The 20919-nt window shown below is 32.6% G+C and overlaps 1 long non-coding RNA gene across 9 annotated transcripts in view; it reads left to right on the top strand.

Annotated features, from left to right (window-relative positions):
• The window catches only part of LOC116280595 (uncharacterized), a 559775-nt gene that overhangs the window by 189661 nt on the left and 349195 nt on the right, over positions 1 to 20919 (top strand). For all 9 annotated transcript variants that reach the window (XR_012072737.1, XR_012072734.1, XR_012072735.1 and 6 more), the window contains one exon: positions 12422 to 12506. This is a non-coding gene — a long non-coding RNA (uncharacterized lncRNA). The remainder of the gene's footprint in view (positions 1 to 12421; positions 12507 to 20919) is intronic.

Raw genomic sequence — 20919 nt, 5'->3', positions numbered from 1 at the left:
TTACTAGGGTGAACTCAGGGGAATAGTGCATTTGAATTCTATAGCGTGCTGATACGGACATTGCATAAATGTCTTCTTTACTTGCTATTAAAACCTTGGATTTACCTGTGATCCTAGCTTTACATTGAAATGCCTGCTTAAAATGAAAAAAATAGGAAGAAACAGATATGAGATTAAATGTCAGGGAAAAAATTATACCTCAGTGTTTTCTCAGTAAAAGTAAACTTTGCTTCTTTCTGTTCATAGAGAATTCTAAAATACAAGGTGGGAGGTGAGAGAAATACATGGTGGTAGGGGATATGTTTCCAGGATCCAAATGACAAGGTCTTTGTGTATAGAGGAGTGATGATTTTACACAATGCCTAATTCATTCTGTGTTTCTCTGTATGTGCGTATGTTCTTCTTCAAGTCTTGGTAGAAGAATGAATGTACAAAGATAGTTGTTTATAAATTTACTCAGGAACCCCAATTTCCCTATTTGAAAAGAATAATTAATATTTCAAGACTTATCAAAGTGACCTCTTAATGCATTTTTCATTAAGATGCATGGATACAGCAGAGGTTTACACATCTCTTATGAGGCCAAAGATAATAAGAGCATAAAAAAATATTCTTTGCATTTCCATTACATGACAAATTTGTTGTTTGTGTTTTATTTGTACTTCATTTGCTTTATTTTGCTGTTTTGAAGAACTTGACAAACAAATGAAAACACTAGGGAATATAGATAGAATGTAATTTTCCATTTGAAATTTAGCCAGACTACCCTGAAACCCCCAGAAAGTTGATGTATCTTTAATTATTAAACATCCTTTAGAATCATATTACTGTACCAGATATTTTAGAATTTGGACACATTTTAATAACTACTATTAGTTGCTGATGTGGCAGTGTGTCAACATTATTTTAGAAAAGATCTAAACAGATTGAGACAATGGGGAAGAAACATCCTTGCTTAAACAGAGGCTTTAAAGACTAGCACCAAAGTAAAAATGTGAAGCTCCTTTGCGCTCCAAATGTATTTACATTTTCCTGTAATGCCACTGAAACACCTTTTAAAAACTGACCAGAATTTCTTTTGTAATTTGTATCATTTCCTCCTTTCTTCAAAATTTCTGTCACTACAAGATACATCATCTGTCAGAAGGCATATCATTATTTTCAAAACTTAAATATATATTTTGATTCAACCTCTGTTCCTGAAAGGCTGAAAGTATGTGATAAGCTGCTTTTTTTTTGCCCTGAGATGTAAAATAACTATTACTTTATTTTGATATAATTGCCAACATAACAGTTTTTATGATTTCTATTTAAATTTACCTTTTATAACAGTGGCAGATTATTTTCTTAAAGAAAAGACCATTTACCCCGATTGTAGAAAATTACACACTATCATTCTGAAACTTAAAATGCTCCATCAATCTGTCAAAATAACCTCTTTCCTTAAGACAAAATAAAGAGTAAGCAATCAATTTGATGACTCTGGATATCTCTAGTCCTATTTCAAAAATGTTCAGATATCTAAGATATTCAAGGATCTTAGACTCTGAGTAAATTGTTTCAGTTTAGGATTTAGGTGTGACTGGGCACATCAGTAGGACCTGAATTTGTTTCTAAGCCTGGGGAGCTTTCTAGAGAAAGAAATCATGCCTAGAATAGAGGGGGAACATTTAAGTTTGATTAGAAGCAATTGGCCTATGTCTGAGGGGGGAATAATTCTAGATAAAATACAGTTTCTGTCACTCATATTGTGCTCTGATTACCCATTTTGGATTCATGGTTTTCAGTTCTAGGGTAGAGTGGCTTCAGTAAGTGATCAAGAATAAGCAAATACACAAACATTAGCACGTAACATCAACAACATTGATATAAGCAGTGTCTAAAGTGTAATAGGTGGTAGTGCTTTGGTTGCTTTAGCAGTGGCACGACAACGCCCGAGGAGCAAACACAGCATGACTGACACTGAACATGAGTAGCTTCAATATGGACGTGGGCAAGAACCAGCCCATATGGTCCAAGTAGCATGCTCTAGCCCTAATGGCAGTAGGTTGGTCATTGGCTGCATCCATACATCCCACTTTTGTCATCTAATTCAGTTCTTTGCAAACATTAATATACATATGAATCACCTGGGGATCTTACGGAACTTGAATATTCGGATTCAGTAGGTCTGAGGTAGGGCTTGAGATTCTAAATTTGAAAAATGTTCCTACATGATATTGACACTGGTAGTCCATAGATCAAACTGTAAATTTCAAGCCTCTAAAGCATCTAGAGTTAACCAAAGTGGACTGGAGCAGGAAAAGAGAAAATTGTTATGTGTTATGAGATGAAAATCCCTGGTAAACAACCAAATGATTTAGAAGAAATTTAAAGTGGTCTCAAGTTCCAATAAGCAGGGGGATGCAGCTTTTCTGATAATGTTCTGACTCCTGTTAGGCTAGATTAGGAACATCTGTTACTCGTGGTAAATATCTAATCTTAAAATGTAACACCTCTCCTTCCCACATGAGCTTGATATAAAAAGAGTGCTTTAAATTACAGGTGCAAAATTATTGCTTTCTTCTCTTTTTGTACTATTTCAGTGGGATTCAATATTTACTGAAGTTATTCAAGAGAGAATACAAATTGCCAAATATATGTTTTGTAATCCAAATACTCTTGGTTGTAGAACTTGTAACAGCTTATCACAATTTAATTACAGTTCACATGAGCTAAGTGAGCTAAATTATATCACATAATAGTACACTTAGGAAATGACTGATGGGGGAAAGATGTGGATAAATCTAGAAAGCATCATGTAAGCCCAGAAGGACCTTAACAAGCTCTGTCTCTGTTTTCGATTTGATTAGACTTTTGTAAGAATACTCTATCATATAGTGGGAAGATTCTTGAAATGGGTCAGAATCCAACCACTCCCTAGAGTTACATGATGGAGACCATAATCCTGGTGGAGATAGTGACATCCAGCGTGGCACCAAAGCAATGGTAGCTACCAGGGTGTATGGGAGGAGGAGATCTGAGAAGCCTCCCAGGCCTGTGTATCACTGTGTTGTGTGAGGAGATCAGCCAACATTTCCAGTGTTCCAAGGAAGTGTTAAAAAGCTTAACTAAAGGAAGGAAGTTGGCTGAGAAGGTCCTTGAACTTCTGGCAGGAAGAAAGGCTTAAAGATATACTGAGAAGGTGCAGTAGCTGGACCAGTGTCTTGGTTCTCAAGGATTGATGCCACCTGAGGGCCAATGGAGATTACACACCACAGAAGAAGAAATCCAAGACGGACAAATTACAGCTGAGCATCGGATGCCCAATGACATATGCAAACAGCTCTCCCCAGTGAACACAGATGTCATTCCAAGGAAATAGAGGGTGAAGGAACCGAATCTCTTATAGATGAAGTTTAAACCCTGAATTGATTTAGAAAATCCAAAAATAACCAAGGATACACAGAAAAGATGAGTTAATCATGAAATGGCTAGACTCTAGTTTGTTTCCATGTATTAAATGGAATGGGGGTATAGGCCTAGGCATAAACGTAGGAAAATTATTCTTTGTTCATCCAAGTTTTGATTGTGAAATTTGTCTCTGTACTATTTTGTTTTTACATGAACATGCCACTTTATTTTTTGTTTTTTACTTTAATCCCTCTGTGATTAGGGCATTTAGAAATAGAATTTCATTTTCATTTTATTTTTTCAAAGTACTTATACTTTTCCTACTTCTTCCTAGTGTTTTCTATTATCTTAGAATTTAAATTACCCCTTCTATGTATAGTCTCCTATTGATAAAATGCTAACAATAAGTTAATTTTTGTGTGAAGTGCTTCCATGCATTTTCTCATTCACTTGTCACAAAACCCTATTAAGTAGGTACTAATGAGATCCCCATTTTACAGAAAGAAAATCTTGACTTAATAACTTGCTGAAATTTAACTCCTTAGAAAGTGGGGGATGTAGTATTTGAATTTAGCTCGAGAGACTGAGCAAATTAACTGTCATATAACACTTCTTTCAAAGTAAACTCTAATAACAAGATATGGCAAATATGAGAAGTACAACTGGAGTCAGTGTTAATTTTCCATTCCCAGGCTTACCAGCAGACATAGCATTTAAACTTTTGATATCTGTCTCTCCAATATGAAATCTATTTTATGTAGAAAAGATCTGTATGTTTAATTTGAAAACTGTCTCTCTTTATCTACTCAACTTCTAAGTCAGTGCATTTCAGTTGAGAGAGGCCTGGCCGAGGAGTTAAGCATGTGACCCAAGCCTAAGCCCATCTGTGTATCACATCTTTACATGGACTGTTTCCACCGGAACCAAGAGGAGTAAGAGATCTGTCCTGTACTTCTGGAACAGAGACAGATATTCCTCCTTGTTATGTGTGAACTTGAGGGTGAGTAAGAGGTGGAGCTCTTGCAGGCATTTGGCTAGGAGAGAGTTTGTGAGCCCAGATACATTAGTGACATTGTCTGCACATCTGCAACAGCTACAGTTTTCATTTTCATTACATGAAATTTTCACTACATGATTCAAGAATCCTTTGATTAAATAGTTTGGTTGGGATCTTTGTCCCTTGCTGCTAAGCTATATGGGGTGTAAGAGTTGTCTAAAGTGAGGCCATTTGATTTCAAATGAACCATTCAGTTGTGGGTCGCACTAATCCCATCACTGAATTAACCATTTAGTTCCCAGTATTTACTGGGCTGGACTGTGTGCATTATGCATCTATGTATTCATTTACTGCAGTGTATGGGAGCTCAGGAGATGAGACAACTAGCTTCTCTCTCTTGATTTTCATTCCATTTCATTTGGAGCTTATTGTCAGCTTTAACCACAGGATACTATTTCCTCTCCAGCTAAACTTGTCTCTCTCCTGATTCTCGTATGTTTTATATTTCTCTTTCTGGCTATTCTCTTTACAGTTAGACCCAAACTTTCATTTCTGCCTCTTGCATGTGTATTTTGTTCTGCCTAACCTTTCAGAAACTACTTTGCATTTATTTCAAAATGCCCTCACTCTTTTGCATGACTTTGACAGGGCACTTTCTGAAATTCCAGTTTAGGTCAGAGATGAGACCTGATCTTAAAGTTTCCACCAAGCTAAAAACACCTAATTCTCAGCTTTGATCACCCCAAACCTTGAATGACAGGACACATTATTGAGAATGTATCTTTCTGTGTCAATTTTTTTGGATAAAAAAATCCAGATGAGTTATTTTTCTGTAGTATAACAAGTATTTTACTGATTTTCCTCTGATACTCATTTTTTGAACCCATTTCTGTCCCTCCTCCCTATTTGTTCTATTGTGTGGTTGAAAAGTAACTATTTTATGGTAATCTTTTCTCAAAGTACTTCAAGTTTTGGCAGGTGCAGGCACCCCTTTAGTAATATTAAGAGCATAACAAATGCTATCATTTTAATCCAAGAATATGTTATTACAGCCTTTCTAATGATACAAAGTTAGATTATTAAAAGGATGGGATTTCTGACTGTTTTGATAAGGTTTCCAAGGTAAATAAACTCATCTCAAAAAATTACAAAATTTAAAAAAATATATATTGAGTTAAAAATACTCTTAGAAATAAAATATGTTTTTTAAAATAATATGGCATTATCTATAAAATGCCACTTCTCACCAAAAAAATAGTATCAATTACTTGGAAGTTTTAAATGATTTCTTTGTGTATATGTGTGTGTGTATTCTGCATCAGTCAGTTAAAAATTGTACCTATTTAATATCCAAACTATCTCTGGCAGAATGACTACTGTTGTTTTTATTATGGTTCACTCTTTCTTCCATCTCCACAGTTTTCACAATAATTTAAGACCCTCTGTTTCTAAGATTATTGCTGCTTTGTCCTCCTCATCTCTGGATTTCTGGCTTCCTGCATAATCTTCCTTTCCATTCTCTAAATTTCTGCCAGTTTAAAATTTTAATTTGCAACTGCAGTCATTACATCCAAGGCTTATGCAGGGAATATCATTAAGTCAAAATTTTATTTGTTTGGTTCAGAAAAATAAAAAGTTGCCACTTTACAGGCATGAAACTCTACGCATTTAAGTCTTATGAGAAGAGAATAATACTTAAGCGGTTAAGCAGATCAGTAGTTGGTCAGTGTTTAAAACGTACCCTTCAGGACAGAATTTAAATTATTCTAATTGTATACATCAGGTGCTCTTCACAGTTTTAAGTTCTCCATCTTTTATAGAAAGAGATTAAATATATCTGTATGAGAAGGCTATCTATATAAAACATGAAAATTATCTTAAGGCTAAAACGCTGATGCTAATAAGTTCAAATATGTCAATAATATTCTGTTTTCTCTTGCAAGAGTTGCTGAACTGTGAAAATCTTATATCCCAGAATCTACAATATTAGTTCTGACAGCTAAGCTTTAGGGCTTCCTCTGCAATTTATATAATCTACTTGCTCTTAAAATAAAATAATCTTATAAAATATGAACATAATGCATTTCTGTGTGGTTTATTCAGTAGTCCCTTTAAGATTATGTCTTGGTTATATTTGAAGCTTACAAATACTCTTAGATAAGTGACAGTTAACCATTTTAGATTTTATGTATCTGGAGCTTTGGCAATGCCCCTGCCAAATACAGTGTTAATATCCTTGAAAACAATACATCACCTCAGCAATATATATATAAATTTAAAGATTTTCAAGTTGAGACAGACACTTAGCTTAAGGCAGAGAGGTATGAGAACCTCAACTTTTGATTAATGTTTCTGACTACCATATGGAACGTTAGGAGCTGTACAAACAGCATAGGCATACATATATGAGTTCTAAGTGGCTACACTAAATGTGCAAATCCAGCAGACCCATCATGCATCCCCTCCATAACCTTTTTCTTCCTAAGGAATATTCACAGTCCTTTACTGCTTAAGAAGTGTGCAAATTATTTACAATGCCATTCAAGTCCTTTTGTAATGTGATTCTCAAACCATGGTAACCAGTCTTTCTGGTTGATACTAGTTGTATTACTATTAGGTCCAATATTCTGGAGCAGGGGCTTGGACATTTTTATCTTTTTTTGTTGCAATCACTTTTCTCATGATATCTCTAAGTTTGCCTTCACTAAGATCTTCTGGCTGCATATACAGAGTCTTTAGAATTGTGGCAGCAGGAGTGTCCCCATATTTCTTCTATATTTCCATTTCGACTCAGTGAAGATTTCCCTTTTTTTTTCTGTTTAAATATTTTTCATTTCTTTGCTGTATTTTCATTTTTGTTAGCCAGTTGCCGCATTTTGTTATCCATTTTTTTTGTAAATTCCACATGAGCTTATCACTGTGAGATAAGGAATCAGCACAACTATGGGTTTTGCTGTCTGCATAACAGATTTATAGTGACCAACTCTTGACAAACTTTGAAAGATTGAAAGATGATTGATCACTGATCGTGATGTGCGTCTGTTATTTACATAATGAGTTGTGGACTGAAAAGCTGGCAGTGAAGTTTATACCTTATGCAACTACTCACAGTTAATATAATAACTAAAATTTGAACTGTATTGTTGGAACACTGGTATTATTTTACTAAAACATGGTAACTGTAACTGATCTTTGAAAATAGAAGATTGACAGAAAATTAAACAATACAGGTAGATAATTTAATTTGATCTCTCACCACAATTGCACTCTTTCTGTTTCTCAAAAGTAACTTTTGTTTGCTTCCTCTGAGATCGTTCCAATTTAAAACATGTGAATATAAGTAGATTTTAAAAATTAATTTTGTTTTTTTCTATTTGTTTCTGTTCCAAAATAAATGGGTCACTGGAGTCTAGAACAGCACCTGGAACATAGTATAGGTACAATAGATACTTGTTGGACAAGTGCCTACTATTTGCTACAACCTATTTCACTGGGCATGAATTTTTAAAGATTCTTTGAAAAACACACAGAGTTACTCCATTCATTATGGCTGCATAATATTGCATAGCATCAGCAAAATTATATTTTATATATTATTTCCCTGTTAATGGACAATAATTTTACTTCTTTTTTGCTATTATAAAATAGATCAGCAAACACCCTTGCTTATATCTTTGGTGTATCAATTGAATATTTCTCTGAAATAGTTCATTGCTGCAGCTTTTTTCCCTATTCCTACACCTATCTCAACTTTTTATTCTATGTGCTGCTAATGTATTGAAAAGATTGCCTCATCATTTAATCTGGTTTAAAGTGTAGATTTTCATAACTTAATTTTTAACCTATAAAGTTATATATACCATATCAAATTTGAAAATCTCTCATCAGTAAATTGATGATAATAACAAAATATACTGTATATGCTGATTGTGAGTACCAGATGAAATGCTTATTTAATGTTATGCAGTAAGATGTTATGCAGATCTTTGTTTATTAAAGCGCTAGAAATTTAGGAGAAATTACACGATGAAATATATTCTTGTACAAATATAACCACCTCTGGTTTTTTGTTCTGTAACTCATAGAGTCAGTATTTTATTTATTGCTCATGGAGGCAGTATTTTTTTAGTAGTAATATAATAATCACTCCAAAATTTTTATCTCCTCAATTAATAATAATTTTTAATGTATTTTAGAATTATAAATATCATTGTATAATATTTATAGTCTTTTTATATTAAGATTTTAAGATATAGTCATCCAGCTTTTATTTTTAATAGATTTGCTTTATTATTAACATATTTTACTCTATTTTTATTCTTTTTATTCTATAATGTTCTAGAATGAAGATTCTTCTCATGTTTTTGAAGAAATAAATTATAAAATTTTTAAAACCTGTCAAAAGCAACATACAGGGTTTTGACAAATTTCATAAACTTTCCTCAGGATAAAAGATTTTTGTAATCATTTTGAATGTTTAGCAAAGTTTAATTTAAAATGATAAGAAAAAATATTTACTTATTTAATAGTTACAATTAGACTTGGTTCAGGATTTTAAAAGCCATTTTAGAAGAGCTATAAAATGAAAGAAAATGACATAGCTATAAATAATACATATCTTAACTTTTTTGAAAGTAATCTATTTTTGCTTTTGAACTGTCGTCTTACCTAACGCTGGGAAGGAAGAACTCTCCTAAACAAACACAGCTTTGCCTCTTGACTCCCAAAGGCCAGTTCAGTTCAGACTAAGCTGTGGTTTTGAAGGCTTGTGTCTGGGAAGGTGCAAAGGTTGTGATCTCTGCTGAAGCAGCCACAAGAGTCCAAACAGTATTATTTTTCAGCAGACAAGGTCTCAAACTGATTTACTCCATACACAAATGTTTTAGCAATAAATTCATCCCTAGAGTAAATAATTATAATTTGAGTTTAGTTGATAAATGTATTATCAGAACATTAATGACTTCATATGGTTCAAATCAACAGAAATGAAATTAACCTTCATGTATTCCTTTATAAATTGAAATCAGAATCCTGAGGATTTTTTACGGAAAATATTTTTAAAGAGAAGTCTTACCCTAATCCATTTTTTAAGTTGAGTCAAATAATAACCAGTAAAATGGAAGCAATAAGTTAAAAGAGTAATAGTTATGTATTATAAAACAAACAGTTATTAATTTAAATCTCTTCTCCAATATTGAGATTTAACTACTTGAAGGTATTAATTACTTTTATTTCCAGAAAAATTATTTGGATCCATTTTTTCAGCATGAGATAAGATTTCCTCAAGACATCAATGTTCTTTACAGTGTTCTGTGACAATAAAAAACATATAGAAATTACTAATTATTTCTAATGGGAATGGATAGTTTCCCTTGTATATCCATTCTTGTATATTTTTATTTACATATTATCATTTTAAAGATAATTTTGGAGTAATATGAAAATTATAATAAAAATTATAGAGAGATCAAAATAATAAGCAAACTGAAATGAAAATATTCATTTATTGCATAAAGGGATATGACTATTCTGATTATATTTTTCTGGCTTATTTAGTAAGCTCTAAAATAGTATCTAATCATGAAAATTAATTTTGAATTTCTTTCAGAAAAATCACATTCCCAGGAGCCACTGGGACATGATAACAGATACCTATTTAGAGATATTCCAGTTGTCCCTTCTTCCAATTCTCCTTTAGTCATTACTCCTGTCTGGTTAGTATGAGGATAGAGTTTGAGTGGTGCATGTAGGTGTGCGTGTGCAGTGTGTGTGTGTGTGGGGTGGTATGTTTATTTCAGCTTTGAGCACACATCCTGACAATTGCTAAAATTTAGTATTATTTTCTCCCTAAATCTTCATGCTGTATAATTGCTTAACAAAGGGCCACAATATAATCTTAATATTTCACTTAAGCTTTTTTCTTTCCTTTATTCAATCTTTATTCTCAGATCCTTTAAACAATAGCTTCTAACTTGTTACGGTTTTTCCTTAAAAATGCACTTTTTTATCTAAAAATACAAAGTAGGTGTAGGCTTTCTTGTATGAAAACACCGTATTGTATGGTTGTCTGTTTATATGCAAGAAATAAATAGCTATTTCCTTCAGGTGATAAATCTACATTCTCAGCAATGCTTAATTTCCTCTGACAACCAATTTGCTTTTGAAATATTACCCTATATACTAACTGCAAAATATAATTGTTACAGTAAACTATAAATAGCTGAGCATATTAACTGGTAAACTACTTTGACACTGTTAGGACTTTTGTTTTCCAATGCTCTTTTGACTCACAATAGTTTTAGAAAGTAAGGTTTGTTGTTGGAATGTGTCTCTTTTCTGGCCCCACATGTGCATATCCCGTATGTTACTTGATTTTCCTTGTGCTAGTATGTATTGGAGAATCAGTGTGAACTCAAGAGCAATAGCTTAATATTCAAGTAGAAAAATATTTTATTATGTACTAGATGCAGCATCTGGGTGATATTGAGGGTGTCCCAATGTGCATAATTAGAATTTCAGGCTTAATGCCAGAAATAGGAATTCTGCTTAATCAAGATAATTCCTAAAGGCAACTAAATTAGTGTAATATTGCATGTCACTTAAGTTTTTTTTTTCCTGCATTTTCATTAGCTTTGGCAAATATGTGCAGGGATTTGTGTATGTTTGTGACATGCTATGATAGTTTAAATCAATAACCATGACAGAACTTTCGAATAAGAACCACTTTGAAGTCTAATTCTTCTATCAATATAAATTTTTAACTGACATGAACATGAATAGGAATTACAGCCCTGAACCAAGGAATAGATTCCTATGGATTGCCCCATAGCTAAGAAATATTTATAATCAGCATGTTTCATCATTTCACCTAGGTAATCATTGCTTGATTGCATGCTTAGAAATATTAAAACAAACAAAGAGAGTGTGGAGAAATGGTTAATCGTTAAAAGAAAGGCAATGTTGTTCATTTTATTTGATGGTTTTGTTGATAATATACACTAGAGGGTACTGGCAGTTTGCAAAGACTGCTGTAATAATATTATCCTGCCAATGTGCCAAACTCTTGCTCCAGAACAAGCTTTGAAACCTGGGATTCTTATTTGAAGACTAAAATTGAAGTTATGCACCTGTTTTTTTAAAATAATATTGTGTAATCAGATTTGAAGTCATATCTGTTATCAATTCTTATACTATATAGGTTATTTCATACTATTTATGCGTTAAAAATTAGGATGTGAATGGGAGTTAAGAAAGTTTATTTTTTTTACCACATTGGTTTGCATCCAAATAGATTTGAATACTGTTTTCTGATTAATGTAGTCATTTACACCATATTGGTTGTGTATGGAAATTAGGCTCTTCATACAAATGCACATATACAACTAAATTAAAGATATTTCCTCTAACAGCAAAACAGAAGTGACGGCTTAGCAAAAAATTGGAACTAAAAGAAATAGTTGGTGTATTTACTGCAGTGAATATTATAGAACATTAAATGTACAGGTATAAATACTCTATGGTCAGGAACCAGAAAGTATAGGCAAAATTGTAGACAATTTTTTCCTTATCTTTTCTTTTTTTTTTTTTGATAGTGTTGTTACTTGTTTTTGTTTTTGTTTTTTTCACTGTCTTCTGTATATATTTTATCGTATAGTATAGAACTCTAAATGTTTTTAAGACTATTTTCTTCCCAGGAGTATGTTTCCAGTGTCTTCTAGCATTTCTAGGTTCCTAAAATTAAAAAAAAAAAAGAGTAACTCCCATGTGTGGAATAGACTGTCATTGACATATTATTAACTTAGTCTTGAATAACTGGGACATGAATCCTAATCAATGTAGCAAAATAGGCATTGAATATCCTACAATTAAGAGGTAAGTTAGGTATCAGCCTCAACGTACCACCAAATCTGCAAATGGAATGGTAGGAAGACCACAAATATAGACATTCAAAGATGGAAAAATATAGGCATGATTAGTTAATCAAACATTTTTATAGATGAGACATATCAATTTGGTTTTGTCCCTAAACAGATGGCTACTCAAAAGGGATGACTGAGGAAAATTTAACGAAGGGACCATTTGCAAAGCTGCAAGCAGGAAAAGTGAAAAAACTGAGGTTAGTAATAACCACTATACACCTAGACCTGAAGGAGGTTATTGTTAACTATGATTCGTATTTTATACATTTTAATTGCTTTTAGTTATTAATATTATACTTGCTTTATTAAAAATTTGAAATATTTTCTAAATTTACTGTCCTCTGGAAAAATTACGTGGCAGAAGATTATCTGGTCTTGCTGGACTTAGCAAAACCTGCAGTTCAAGGAGACAACTCAGAGATTAGATGTTCTCTTCTCTATCCCTGTCCCATTCCTACCCACCCTTGTAGGTAACAAATTCGTAAGTTTCTGATTTTCCCTTTATGTGGTTTTGTTTTACAAAAATTAGAAGATACCTGCATATTTTCTTATGCTCCTCTTTTTCACAATAGGGGATAACACAGTACAGATACTATTTTGCTTCTTGTATTTTTTAACTTGACAAAATAGCCAAGAAACTATAAAATACCAATTTATTAATATCTACTTATTATTTTTATGTAGCTACTTGGTACACAGTTGTGAGTATGGACTACATTTTATTCAGCCCACGCAAGGGCTTTTAAATCATTTCAGACTCTTAAGATCACAAATAATGCTGCAATCAACAGTCCTGCACAGATGTATTTCATATTAGAAATGTTCCTTCAGGGTACATTCTTAGAAAATGAGTATCCTGAGCCAAAAGATAAATTCATATGCAATTTCTTAAGGTATTGACTAATTACACTCCTTAAAAGTTGTACAATTGTATGCCCAACATCAATGTATGAAAGTGCCGGTTTTATAGTAGCCTTGCCAAAAAGGTATATTGTCAAGCTTTTTAAATTTTGCCAAACTAATAGTTGAGATATTGTATCTCTGCCTAGGTTTATTTGCATTTCTCTTTTTCTCATATATTAAGGCAAAATGAACACTTTTTTATATGTTTACATGTCATTTTTTACCTTCATGAAGTTTTACTATGTGATTTGGTCTCATGTTTCCTGATTTTAAGTGATGCTTATATATTAGGACTGTTTGCTCTTTACCTATGATTTATGTGGCAATTATTTTTCAGTTTTCACCTGTCTTTGATTTTGCTTATGATGATATGGAGAAACACAGTCATGTTATCTTCTAGTGTTTATATGGTTTCACTTTTATATTTAGGTCCCCAGTCTGGTTGGAGTTCATTCTTGCATGTGATGGTAGTTGTGGATCCACTTTATTTATTTATCTTTTGGCTACACAGTTACTGCTTCACCCTTTATTTTAAAAGAAAGTTATTCTATTTCCTGGTGATTTGAGATGCCAGTTTTGGTCATATACTAGAAACTCCTGTGTACTTGGGTCTACCCATTGGCTTTTTATGTTACGGATTTGTCTGCTTTCCTCTTTTTGTGCTCAGGCCAATTTAATTATGGTTTAATTATGCTTATGTGTGTTTTAATACCTGCTAGGAATTACCCATCTCTTGAAGACTTTCCTCTTCAGTGATTTCCTACCTACTTTTCATATTCATTTTTCATCATGAACTTTAGTATTGGTATCTCTAACTTCATTGAATAAGTAAAAAAAAAAACAAAAACAAAAACAAACAAAAAAAACCTCTAACCCAAGATATTTTTATTGGGATTACGTAAAATTGATCAAATTAGAAACCTAGAAAGAATTGACCTGTATAAAGTTCAGTCCTTTTACCCAATAATAAGAGGCACCCTTCTTTTTGTTCAGTTGACTTTTAGTGCACTTAATAGTGTTTTCCTCATGTAGATTTTGCACATAACTTTATTATTGTTATTACTAAATCTTTGTGATAATTTTATTTTATACATGTCATCATTTTTAGTTATTAATATTATACTTGCTGCATTAAAGAATTGAAATATTTTCTAATTTACTTTGCTCCAGAAAAAAAAATATGTGACATAAGATTGCCTAGTCTTTCAAAGTTTGGTTGAACTCCCTTGTGAAAATGTCAAGGCGTGCGGCTTTGTTTAAGGAGTTTGGATATCCAGTGAGGATGAATTCTGACTTTCTGGTGTGCAGTATTGATAGGATTAGGTCACTTTTACTCAGTCTAGAATTGTGTTGGCTTGAGACTGGATTTAATATTTTTTAAGGATTGTTTCTTTACCTCACTCTAGGGCATAGCTCTTCTGGAATTCTAACTAAGTTTGGAATGTTTACCAAGTCCCTTTCTCTTTCTCTCTCTCTCTTTTTTTTTTCCCCTTGTATTTCAAGCACTGGCTTCTGCCTCTGCCTCTTTCTGTTCCAATTCTTAGACTCTCTATCCTGTACCACTTACCAATCAGTAAATGCCTCAAGAAGTTAAGTGCTGTAGAAACCAGCCTTGTGTTTTCCTTTATACCAGGATATTGTTTCTGAAGCCTTTGGTTCTGTGATAACTTTATAATGTCTTCAAATAAATTTTTATTTGAAATACATTCCAGGTTTTTTAAGGTGATCTTGGTGACAGCATGAAGAATAGAAACATGCTATTTTTTCTGTTAGCAGATACACAAAAATGACCTTTGATATTTATTAATAAATATTTTATAGAAGAACATTCTTGCAATTCCCACTATAAGGGTTTTGTCAGTACATTATTGGCTGTCCTTTATTTTTAGTGTGATCTATGAAAAAGAATCTATCTAGAATACAGTGACTGGAAAAAAAAAGTCTACAGGATTCTCATTTTTTCTTCTAACAAAAGACGTGATCCTTTTTTTTGCCTTGACTGCTTGAAAGCTCAGAGACTGGCTTAGTGGAAATATTTTATCACTTTTGGGAAGAGGTTTCTAGGACTGCTGTAACAAAGTACCACAAACTAGAATGCGTAAGTAATAGAAATGTATTGTCTCACGGTTCTGGAGGCTAGAAGTTCATAATCAAGGTGTCAGCATTATCAGTTTCTTCTGAGGATTGTGAGGAAAGGATCTACATGGCTTGTGGTTGGCTGTCTTCTCTCTTTATTTCTTCACATCATCGTCCCTGTATACGTCTATCTCTGTGTCTAAATTTCCCCCTTTTTTTATGAGGATACTAGTCATGTTGGATTAGGGCCCACCCTAATGACTTCATTTTAATTTGGTTACTGCTGTAAAGACTCGTATCTCCAAATAAGGTAACATTCTGAGGTACTGAGGGTTGGGACTCCAACAAAACTGTTGGAGGGGACAAAATTTAACCAATAATGAGAAGTAAATGTAGTATAAATGAAAATGCACATATGTATCTGTTAATTCTTGGAAAAATAGTTGTATTTACAAAATAATAGCTTATGGATTTCTAGTATGTGAAAAGATTAACTTCAGGGACTTCAATTCACAGTAAGCAGCCTAAAGCAGCAAAAACTATTGGTAAACATAAGCTGAGGTCAGTTTTTGAAATTCTCCTAACAGCTAGAACAAAGTATATTATTAGCTCTTCGTAGGCAGTTTTTCACAATTGGACTAATAATGTGAGAATATCAGTGAGCCTGTTGATTCTGCTTTTCTAAATTGTGAGGATTTCAATAAATATCTTCGAATCTCTTACCGTAAAACCCATACTGTCATGGGTTACTCAGACTGTTTTATACTTCCTGATGGAAACATGAGATTAAACAACATTGAAGATTTTAGTAACATCAGAATACTACTAGAGAATCTACCCACAAAAGAATATTAAAAACTCTCATTAATCAGGCACCCTCTGCAGTGAAAAGGTCACTTCATGGGCTGAATGAAGTAATTTTTAACACATTTCCTATTCTGCAGTTAAGTCTGAACTAAATAACAAATCAAGTTTGAGCTCTCATCATTTTAATGCCAAATTGGATATAAAACTTTTTCACATTTAATTTCTCGATGACTTCTGGATGTATATATTATTAATAATTTGTTATTAAGAGCTAAAGTAATCATGTTCACATACCATTTACTGAATAAGTATTAAGTATAATTTGTATTATATAATGATCTATATAATTTATCAAGATCACAGCAGGAAAGAGATGCCATAATCATACTCAAGTGAGGTTATTCACAAGGTGAACATATCACTTATTGTCCTGTCCTTGCCAATCTACTATTAATAAGTACACTAGAACAAGAGGCATGAACTGGAACCTTACCCAGCAAACCATGGTGCAGGGTCATTGAAGTAACTGTAAAAATTTATTAAAGAAACTTCTAATAAACATATACCCTTTTCAATAGAACATTGTGGAAATTCTGGGTTCAGTGTCAGTAGATAAGAAGACCTATGGATGTGAGTAAATGGATCAAACCAGCATTAATATTAAATTAAATTAAATTTAGAATGAAGGTATTGGTAAGTACTCTTCTTTCTCTGCAAGACAGAGATTTCTGACCTTTTCCTGAAGGGAAAAAATGTCTGAAATCATCAACCAGAACATTTCTGGTTATACCACATTGGTCAGAACCTAGTTGCAAGGATAGATAGGTAGGTGAGAAATTTTAATGGGTGATTTTGCTGTCCTGAAAAAAAAAAGATCTGTTGGTAATAATTTAATAGAATATATATATTTTGAAGACAAATACCAATGTTGGTCACAAAAAGGTAATAAATAAACCTATGTCACTATCCACAATTTTTCCAGTTTTACTGAGAAATAATTGACATACATCACTCTGTAAGTTTAAGGCATACAGCATGATGGTTTGCTTTATATATATTGTGAGATGATTACAACAATAGGTTCAGCTAATAACCATTTTTCATATGAAACCAAATTTCATATAAATTTATATGAATAAATTCGTATTTATTATTTAGAATACAAAAATAAACTCATTTATTTCTGTGAAAGAAAGGAAAGTGGTAAAGAAAAAAAGGAAAAGAAGTATCTTCTTGTGATGAGAACTCTTAGAATTTACTCTGTTAACCTTCCTATATATCATACAGCAGTGTTAGCTATAATTGTCAAGTTGTACATTACATCCCTAGTACTTATTTATATTATAACTGAAAGTTTGCACTTTTTGACCAGCTTTCTCCAGTTCCTCCTCCCCCAACCCTCCACTTCTGGTAGCCACAAGTCAGATCTCTTTGTCTAATTTTTTTTTTTTTAGATTCCACATATCAGCAAGATCATACAGTATTTGGCTTTTGCTTTCTGAATGATTTCACTTAATATAATGTCTTCAGTTTTCATCCATGTCATTGCAAATGGTATGATTTTTCTCATTTTTACAGCTGAATAATATTCCATTGTTTATTGGTATACCACAACATCTTTATCCATTCATCCATTGATAGACACTTAGGTTGTTTCTATGTCTTAGCTATTGTAAGTAATGCTGCTATGAACATGGAGGTGCAGATATCTCTTTGAGTTAGAGTTTTCATTTCCTTTGGATATACAGATATTCTTTAACTTACAATGGGGCTGCATACCAATAAACCCATCATAGGTTGAAAATATAGTGATCAAAATATATTTAATACACCTAGCCTACCAAGCATCATAGCTTAGCCTAGCCTTCCTAAATATGCACTGAATTATTTACTTTAATTTTGCCTACAGCTGGCAAAATCATCTAACACAAAGCCTATTTTGTAATAAAATATTGAATATCTCATGTAACTTATTGAATACTATACTGATAGTGAATAACAGAGTGGTAGTAAGTATATCAGTTGTTTACCCTCATGATTGTGTGGCTGACTGGGAGGTGTGGCTCACTGACACTGCCCAGCATCATGAAAGTGTCAGACCATGTATTGCTGTCCAGGAAAAGATCAAAATTCAAGATTCAAAGTATGGTTTTTACTGAATGTGTGTTGATTTCAAACCATCGTAAAATTGGAAGGTTGTAAGTTGGACCAATGGAAGTTAAGGACCATCTGTATTCCCAGAAGTGGAATTGATAGATCATGTGGGGGTTCTATTTTAACTTTTTGAGGACTTTCCATACTATTTCCATAGTGACTGTACCAATTTACAATCCCACCAGCAGTGTATGAGGGTTCTCTTTTCTTTACATGCATGTCAACATTTGTTATCTCTTGCCTTTTTGATGATGGCCATTCTAACAGACATGAGGTGATATGTCACTGTGGTTTTAATTTGCACTTCCGAACTACTAGTGATGTTGAGCATCTTTTCATGTGTCTGTTGGCGTTTCATATATCTTCTTTGAAGAAATGTCTATTCAGGTCCTTTGTCAATTTTGTAATGGGTTATTTGGGTTTTTTTTTTTTTCTATTGAGTTGTATGAGTTCTTTATATATTTTGAATATTAACCCCTTGTCAGATATGTGCTTTGGAAATATTTTTGTTCCATTTCATAGATTGTCTCTTTCATTTTGTTGATAGCTTCTTTTGCTGTGCAGAAGATTTTTACTTCAATGTAGTCCCACTTGTTTATTTTTATTCAGTTGCTTGTGCTTTAGGTGTCATATCCAAAAACCCATTACCAAGACTCATGTCAAGGAGCTTTATTTCTGTGTTTTCTTTTAGGAGTTTCATGATTTCAGGTATTCATTTAAGCCTTTCATCCATTTCAAGTTAATTTTTGTTAGTGGTGTAAGATGTGGGTCCAGTTGCATTATTTTACATGTGAATATCCAATTATCTCAGCAACCACTTAGTGAATGGTCTTTTCTCCATTGTGTATTCTTGGCTCTCCTGTCAAATATTAGTTGACCATATTTGCTTGGGTTTAGTTCATAAAAATGTGTGGGACTCTTGATAATGATTGCATTGATTCTATTGATTCTGGCTTTTAGTAGTATTGACATTTTAATAGTATTAATTATTTTAATCCATGAGTACAGGATACCTTTTCATTTATTTCTGTCTTCTTCAATTTCTTTCATCATTGTCTTGTAGTTTTCAGAGTACAGATCTTTCACCTCCTTGGTTGCATTTGTTCATAAGCATCTTATTGTTTTTGATGCTGTTGTAAAAAGATCATTTTTAAATTTCTTTTTCAGAAAACTCATTGCTAATGTATGGAATTGCTACCAATTTTTGCATGTTAATTTTATATCCTGCAACTTTATTGAATTCATTGATTGATCTAATAGTTTTCTGGTTGAGTCTTTAGAATTTTTTAAATATAAAATCATGTCATCTGTAAACAGAGAAAATTTTAGTTCTTTTCCAATTCTGATACCTTTTATTTCTTTTTCTTGACTGATTGCCCTAGCAACTCAGTTTGGCTATGATTTTCTATTGTTTTTCTGTTCTCTACTTCATTTATTTCTGCTCTAATATTTATTATTTTTTCTTTGGATAATTTTGGGCTCAGTTTGTTCTTTTTTCTGGTTCCTTAACGCATAAGGTTAGGACGTTTATTTGGAATCTTACTTCCTTCTTAATGTAGGCGTTTATTACTTTGAACTTCTTAGAACTACTTAGAAAGTTTATGTATAAACTTTTTGGTAAAAGTGTTTACATCGACATGTTTTCCTTTCTTTGGGGTAAATACTTAGGAGTGGAAATGTTGGGTTGTATGGTAGTTGTAAGTTTAACTCCATAAGAAAATGCTATTGCGACTACGTGGATGGATCTATGTGGTATTATGCTAAGTAAAATAAATCAGACAGGCAAATACCCTATGATCTCACTTATATGTGAACTCTAAAAAATAAAACAAGTGAACAAAACAAAATGAACACAAATTCATAGATACAGAGTCATTATATGAGTTATTAGTTCTGATTGATTTCATTAATCAGCATTTTATAGTTCTCATATAAGTCATGCACATATTTTATTACATTTATACTTAAGTATTTTATTCTTGAGGTGCTAATATAAATGATATTATATTTTTAATTTTAAATTCTACTTGTTTATGATTGGTATATAGGAAAACAACTGACTTTTGTATATTAACCTTATAGCCTGCCATCTTGCCGTAACTGTTTATTAGTTCCAGGAGTTTATCAGTTCTTTCAGATTTTCTAAATAGAAAAATATGCCATCTGTGAACAATGACAGTTTTATCTTCTTTCCCATCAGTTTACCTTTTGTTTCCTTTTCTTGCCTGTTGCATTAGCAAAGACTTCCAGTACAGTGTTGAAAAAGAGTGGTGAGAGGAGACATCCTTGCCTTGTACCTGATCTTAGTGGGAAAGCCTTGAGTTTCTTACCATCAAGTATGATGTCAGATCTAGGGTTTTTGTAGATGGCCTTTGTAAACTGAGAAGGTTCCCCTCTACTCCTAGTTTACTGAGAATCTTTATCATAAATGGATGTTGAATTTTGTAAAATGCTTTTTCTGCATTCTATTGGTATGATCATGTAATTTTTTATGTAACTTTTCATGTTTGGTCTGTTGATGTGATGGATTCCCTGAATTGATTTTCAAATGTTGAACCAGCCTTGTATACCTGGGATAAATCTCACTTGACTGTGATGTATAATTCTTTTTATAAAAGTTTTTTGGATTCAATTTGCTAATATTTTATTGAGAATTTTTACATATGTGTT

This window comes from Vicugna pacos, chromosome 5 (genome assembly GCF_048564905.1).
Source record: "Vicugna pacos chromosome 5, VicPac4, whole genome shotgun sequence".
NCBI classification, from domain to species: Eukaryota; Metazoa; Chordata; class Mammalia; order Artiodactyla; family Camelidae; genus Vicugna; species Vicugna pacos.
The sequence above is the reverse complement of the archived record's forward strand: the minus strand, read 5'-3'. Positions and strand labels throughout refer to the sequence as shown.